The sequence below is a fragment of the Convolutriloba macropyga genome, chromosome 2, assembly GCF_964194025.1.
Source record: "Convolutriloba macropyga chromosome 2, txConMacr16.3, whole genome shotgun sequence".
Classification (NCBI taxonomy): domain Eukaryota; kingdom Metazoa; phylum Xenacoelomorpha; order Acoela; family Convolutidae; genus Convolutriloba; species Convolutriloba macropyga.
The window spans coordinates 84,575,470-84,583,109 of record NC_134469.1 but is presented as its reverse complement, the minus strand read 5'-3'; the positions used below and the strand labels follow the sequence as shown (position 1 = coordinate 84,583,109).

The 7,640-nt window shown below is 33.3% G+C and overlaps 1 long non-coding RNA gene across 1 annotated transcript in view; it reads right to left on the bottom strand.

Annotated features, from left to right (window-relative positions):
• Positions 1-269: 269 nt before the first annotated feature.
• Positions 270-7,640, bottom strand: part of LOC142335523 (uncharacterized) — a 12,211-nt gene continuing 4,840 nt past the window's right edge. Inside the window, exons 2-3 of the long non-coding RNA XR_012758879.1 lie at positions 6,046-6,067; positions 270-405 (exon numbers count right to left, since the gene is read on the bottom strand). This is a non-coding gene — a long non-coding RNA (uncharacterized LOC142335523). The remainder of the gene's footprint in view (positions 406-6,045; positions 6,068-7,640) is intronic.

Sequence of the window (7,640 nt, the reverse complement as noted above, 5' to 3'; positions counted from 1 at the left end):
TCCTCCAGGAGCTTCAAATTCGTGCCGAATTGAAAGATGTAAGATGTAACAGAAAATTTATTTTGGAAATGATTGCATAATACTCCCTCGGATTATTAATTGTGTTTTAAAAGACAATGCGCATATTAAAATATGCATTAATCATGGATCTTTGAAATTTGGTAATTTAATTGGTAATTATTAAAAGACTAGACAAAATCGGAGTCGCCTAACTAAAATTTTTCGCTGAAAAATGTTGACAGAAGGTTGGTCTGTTAAAACAGCTGTTTGCCAAGTAATATGATGTCGCATACAGTTTACACTAAAAACTCAAATCGGGATTGGAACAAAATTGTTTTGTCTGTTTGTCACTGTAAGATTTCTTTCTTTCCTTCAAGATGTATCGTCAGAAAAATGGGAAGTCATCTGAAATAACAGAATGCAATTAATTTGTTTTAACTGTTGAGATAATGCTGTTTACATTGTTTTGCTGGTTAGATAAATTATTTATTATATGCAATCTAACAATGCAACAACTGAGATTTGAGCTGAAAACAACCCCACCACCTCCCACCCCACCCCCTACCAGATTGTGATACGCACTATTTTCAAACCAACATTGTGTAATGGATCAGGCAATAAATATCTGTTTGCATCCCATTGAAAGCAAACCTTCTAGTCTCAAGTTCTTTTTACGGACAAGCTAATGGGCTTCGTTTATGCACTACTATGGATTTTTATTAGACCTAAAAATAATGCTCCTCTTTAGTTAAAGCGTAGTCGTAGTTCATATTGATTGTAACCATTATCTGGTCCATATTGTGAAAGAGCAGATAAGACGCTTGCTAGTGATCTTTATCGTGCAAGATCCGACAGGATGCTTCCAAAAGATCTTAATGATGTTTTGTCTGATAAGACGTTTACTAATGATCATTATTCTGCATAATATAATGAGACGCTTACTAAAATCTATTGATAAAGATCTGATAGGACGCGTAAAAATAATCTTAATCGTGTAAGATCTAATAAGATTCCTACTAATGGTATTTATCCTGCAAGATCTGATAAGATGCGTACAATTAATCTTAAACCTCAATATCTGATAAGTCGCTCTATCATGATCTCCATCGTTTGAGATCTGATAAGACGCTTACCTACAATCTTCGTCGTGTATGATCTGATAAAACACTCACTGATGATCTTAATCGTGTAAGATCTGCTGAGACTCTTACTTAAAAGCTTTGTATTTTACGATCCGACAAAAGGATTACTAACGATCCTAATTGTGTAAGATCTGATAAGATTCTTACTAATGATATTTGTCCTGTAAGATGAAATGAACCGGGTACTAAAAACTTTATATTAAAAGATCTGATAAGACGCCTAAAAAGATCTTGTTCGTATGAGATCTGATTATACGCTCACCGATGATATTTATCCCGTAAGGTCTGATAAGACGCTGCATAATAATCTATTTCGTTGAAGATCTAATAATACGCTTACTACTAATCATTGTTGTGCATTATGTGATAAGATGCTTACTAATTAAATTGCCGTGTAAGATCTAATAAGACGCTTACTGATTATCTGCGTTGTATATGATCGGAACTTTTTTTTTACAGGACAGTACTTTTTGTTTATTGCTCGAGAATTTTTGATGCTGTTTTTCTGAATTTGCTTCTGAAATATGGTTAAGAAAAGATATTAAGAATATCGTAAAGTGAAATTCGAGTTTAATTTTTGAGCGTCATTTTCCTTTTAGATTCAATTAATTTATTTTACCCAAGGGTGTCAAAAGTCTCTATTGCGAAGCGATTTCTTTGAAGATTTAATTGGAATTATTTCCATCATAAAAGATCTGAGTTGACAACAGTCAGTATTATTAATCCCAACAAAAGAATTTTATCTTCTAAGTATTTTAACTTACGCATTTCACACTTTTTATCTCAGAACATAATTTTTCCGTTGTCTAGATCTCATAAGACAACGTTTTATGGTTCAAAGTCTGAGAGGCAAACTTTTATCTTGTAACATCTGAAGTTAAAGTTTAATAGTGTAAGGACACTGTTTTATCTTGGGACATCTGATGATATAAATTTTTATCTGATACAATAAGCAGTAGTTTTTTCGCTCAGACCCCCACTTTAGTGGGGAGGGAGGAATCATATACTCAAATTGTTTTTTTTTGTTCAATCAATTTCGGCCGATCGATATATTCATCGTCGAGAGTTGTGTGTGGTATCATTAGAAAGGACGTACATCCTAGAATATGGAAATAAAAAGATTTTAATGAATTTCGTTTTTAACAGGGAGTTATAGAGGTTTTAAATTTTGTGAACATTCAACAGTTTTTATTCACGTTTTCTGTAATTTTCGCTAAAATGTGGCTCATTTTTGATAATACATAAAATATGAAAAATTTCAATGATAGATTGTTATTCTTTTCATTAGAGATTGAAGAGTGGTGCTGATTTGTTTGATTGAATTTTTTTTGGTTAATTTTTTGACAAAATTTTCAAAATTGGAAACTTTTCATCAAAAAACGAAATTTTTTTTCATGTCACTTGTAATTTTGCCTGGAGTAGACACCACCCTAAGTAGAAACCGCTGACAAAGTATCAGTAAACTCCAAAAGTGAGCTATTTGACTTTTGGCGCCCTAAAAGTCTTCTAGAATTAAAAATTTACCGTTGGCAAATTTAACTCGATAACTATGCAAAACGCATCATTGTTTTTTGATTTTTGAAATATTTATTTTATGAAATGATCTAATCCAAAAACTTTTGAAACAAATGAGTGGTTTTTTTGGCACACGGCAAAATCAAGGATAGGTTTGCTTTCATCGTAGATTCTCACAATCAGAAGTTTTTGAATTTTTATTTGGGCGCTACCTTTAATGTTCAAAATATTTTGCCTTCAAAGCTTTTAAATGTTAACTACTGAGACAATTCGCAATTCATGGCTCAATTATCGACAGTTCTCAATTACGGTAAAACGAGGCTAAAGTAGACATTCATTTTCAGAGAAACCCTAGTTAATTTTATGGCTTTGACGATGAGTTTTATTAAACTTCAAAGGAATTCTTGTTTTTGCTTTCATTTGTTATTCTTTTTGGAGCTTGGTTTTTAAATCCATCTGATTCAAGATCAAAATGGCTTCTTCACTCGGTGTAAGTGAATTTATACAACGTCTTCGGTTGTTATTCAATATCTTTTATGACATTGAACACAATTTTTTGTAAAAATTTCACTGATTTTTTGAACTTATCATTTTTTTATCTCGTTTCTGACAACTTTTAGCTTATTCTCATTAAATTGTGGTCAATCTGTTTTTTTTTCATATAGGACGCAAAACTATCTTTGTGGTGGTTGTAACTAATTACCGAGTTCTTGGTTCTGTTACAAGGGGTTTTCATACAAAATCTTGTTATTTTTGTGCATAAAATCCCCTTTTCACTGTTCTTTATTTTTTTTTGTGGTTGATTGCTTTTTTAAACAAACAATCCAATCGGAAACAACGCTTAAACAATTCAATTCATCACCACGTTTTTTGCTGTTATAATTTATGATTTTAAGGGCTGCGACACCGTTCTCGTGCAGAATTTGGTAGTTTTTTTCGTCCTGTATTTGTTGTGATTATTTGTTGTGGCATTCCGTAAATGGTCTCATTGGCCAACTATTAATAAATAATAGAAATCAAAAACTGATAATGTTATATGGCTAATGATTTTTGTTGACTTTAAAAATAATTTTCAAAAAAAAGTAGTCTAAAAAAATATAAAACTTCGGCAACATTTCTCTTTTTTGTTCTAGTTTTCGTAACTTTGCCGTGTTTTACAATTTTGTCTCATTTTTGTAACTTAATTTTGCTATTAAGAGATCATCTTACCTTTTGTTGAACCAAAAAAAACTCTGTTCATTAAACGCTTTGACTGATGTCTTTATGGCTTTATCAAACTTTTTCAGAAGATCTTTGTGAGTTTTAGACACTTTTCAATGTTTGTGGTTCTCTTTGCTGTTATTTTGAGATAATCTTTTTACAAAATGGTTTTAAGATATTCAATGAAGACGCAAAGTAAAATTTACTCTTATCGCCGTTATTATTTCCTAAAAATAATGGCCTCAACACTGTATTTTCGTAAAATTAACTGTAAAGTTTTTGTTAGTTCTGCTTGTTTTTATTGTTTTTTTCCTTATAACCCAGTCGCAAAGAAAACAGGCGCAATCATTTCTTCAAGAGGTTACCAGTTAAACTGTCTATTCTTTTAATTGAAATCTTATGTTTGTTATGAAATTTGAAAATATTTGTTTTTAAAAAAAGACAGTGGCTATTTGAGCTTCGCTAATCATTTTTCTGTTAACTTTTCGCTTAGTCTCGGCATAGATAAGTCACATCCATTATCAAGTGAACGACAGTTTTTTCTTCATAAATTTTTTATATTCCTCAAATGGTCTTGGTTCTTGGTACTAAGAGTTTTCATAAAATTTTCCTGATTCTTGCATATTTAACCGTTTGGTTTTTCAGATTTTTGCTTTCCCTTCACAGTATTAAAATAATGGATGGTTGTGCTGCCATTTGAAAATAGTGCAATCACTAAATTTTAATGTTTTCATTGAAGAGCTTAACGTTTAATTGACCGTGACACCTTTCTCTTGCAATTTTTTTGGACGTTTAAATGAATCTCTAATTGATTTCAGTTAATACATAAGGTTTCTAATCAGTAATCTGACATCCATTTCTTTTTAAAAAGGCAACGTTTTTTAAATTTTCCATTTTTGGTCTTTTCTTGTCGACTTGTTATCAAGTCGCACTGAGGAGAAGGCCCATATTCTTTCTAATGCAGTACAGGTTTAATTTTTAGTCTAGGTTTTATTGGATGCCAATTTAATTTGGTAATTTTTTTTGATAAAAGGGACGACGAGTTTCTGGCGTAATTAAAATTTGTTTTATTTGACTTTTTTCTGGTAGTCAAATTAATGACAGGTCTCATCAGGCCTTCTAAGGTATATTGATTTATTCATTCTCTGGTTTGTTGAACGATATATTATTTTTTAATCTCTTCCTCATAGGAAACTTCTCTCAATTTAAGTGAAGAACAATGCAATAGAGACAATATCACTAAACTGACATAGGAAAAAAATGAGTGTAAAGATCTTGTACAACCACAGTAAGTTTTTTTCTCGATTTACTTGGCTCCGAAACATGCAGACGAAATTCATCAACAGTCAACTTTCTGTTAATTAGTGTGAACAAAATATGAGCAAACTAACAAAAAGGAAACCACTTGAAGATTTGGTAGACACTTATGTAAAAATCGTAGATGAGCGGGATATGAACATTATGTGCAGAGGCACATTACCGAGCCTCCTTGTTTATCATAATGTGGCTAATGTCTTCTCAGATGTTATCAGAAGACGTAACCATCCCCTTACAGTACCATATAAGACTACCTTGTGAGAAATCATCATGTTTCAATAGCAATTTTATTTCCAATCCTTTTTTGTCATATTCTAGGCTCTAATGTTCTCCTAACTTTTATCCACCTAAAAGCGGTTTTCAAAATTAAGAGGTGGGCATTTCAAGTTTAAATTGAGCAGGAATGAGACTGGAGACTAATTTTATGTTTGTTGACGGGATGCATGCAGTAGTATCGGTGAACGGTTTTGATCATATGTGGCTTTGATGAATTTTTTGGCAATAACTGGACACATTTTTGGAAATTCGACAACTAAAATATGATTTGTGTTGGTTCTAAATCATTGCGTCGAAAAAGTACAGTTTGCTCGAGTGAATGTTGTTCAATTTAATACCGTTTTTTATGATATTTATTAACGAAAGCGTGAGGCAGACGAACCTGAAAGTAAACCTAATTGAGGTGGGGGTGGGGGTGGAGCTGGGGTGGGGGTGGGGGGTAAGGGTAGTGGAGGGAGGTAGAGAGGGGGAGGAGGGACTGTCTGGCCGGAACATAAAATTATGTCTATGATTATATCATTCTTCATCTTTTTGTGACTACATATTTTAACAAGTGGGGTGCTTTTTGAGAGATGAATAGTTACACTTCTCTTACCATATATGCAGATTCCTTTCGTCTTCCGAAAATCACCATTTGCTTTCTGTATGTTCAAAATGCATTTTAATTTTTGGGAAAAGAAAAGAGGAAGAAAGTAGCTATACAGTTTTGATATCTAGCCAGATATTGAACGTTTCTAATGAACTGGCATTATTTTACTGTTGCTCGACTCGACAAGGAATCGATTCTCATAAACTGACATAGGAACAAAAATGAGGGTAAATATCTTGTACAACCACAGTAAGTTTTTTCTCGATTAATTTGGCTCCGAAACATGCAGAAGAAATTCATCAACAGACAACATTCTATTAATTAACGACAACAATATAAGACCAACCTAACAAAAAAGAAACCACTTGAGTATAATTCCTCGAGACTCTAACTTTACTGAACAAATAATGACGCATTTCTACGAATAAATAGCAGCCATGAACCACTCACTCCTCGATCATTGTTTTATGATCAAACTGATATCAGATTGGAAAAATTGGTTATTGCATTCAAAAAATAATCTTAATTTTGAAAAATTCAAGCTGAGAGCTGTTCTATTCGAAACAATTTCAAGGTGTTGATAAGTTGAAGAATAATAAATAACCCGATATGGGATTTGTCAAAGCTTGTCCTGTGGAAGCTAAAAATACTGCAATTTGAACACGTCGGCTGATATTTTTGAAAAATTGCGTTTCGAATAATTTGTTCCTACTTTTGTTGAAAGAGCTCAGAACACAACTTTACGAGAAACTAACATGCAGGGAACAATTTGGTTTTCATAACAAAACTTAACAACAGCCGCTGTAATATATCTCACAGAGAGTAACTGAGAACGTTGAAAAGGATAAAAATACTGCAGTCATCTTTTCGGTAGACCCTGCAAATTCCGTCAAATCCGATTCGTTTGACAATTTCCAAGAAATTTTTTTTCGCTCGATTTTTCACCAAAACAATTCCTCAAATAAATTCTTTTCTGACACACAGACTGCAGTTGGTTAAAAATAGTGACATTTTTCGACAAACACTAATAGCAACAACAATTTTCTTCAGGGGTCCTCATTTTTGATTTCCAATTTCAAAGAAAAATTTTACAGACTTCTCGAAAACAGTAAAAAGTGTCGGTGCAACCCGTACCGAACCCCCAGAGCCCACCAGGCCTAATTCAGAGATTTTCCAGAGGCCAGGTCTTGCAGAGAGATGCCAATACTTGGGTAGCGGAGCCAAGACTTGAAACATCTCTGGGCAGAGTGAGGCCAAGGCTTGGGGGTTTTCTGGGCAGCGGAAAACCCAAGTATTGGGTTTCTCTGAGCAGAGTTAAGGTTGACATCATGAAGATCCGATGTTTTTAATTTAATGAGGGCAACTTTTTGGCGCCCAATTACTCGTTTTCTGTCAAAAAAAATCATTTGCAGGTGAAATTCGTGAACTTCACCCCAAGACTTGGGGCCTCTGTGGGCAGAGAAAATCCAAGTCTTGGGTTTCTCTGCTAAGTCTTAGAATCGGTTTCTTTTCTTGACGTTCACTGATTTACAAAATATTCCCATGATGGAAGTAAAAAATGAGTGTTTCATTTCAAAATAGGACCCATGCTTATGGAGCGT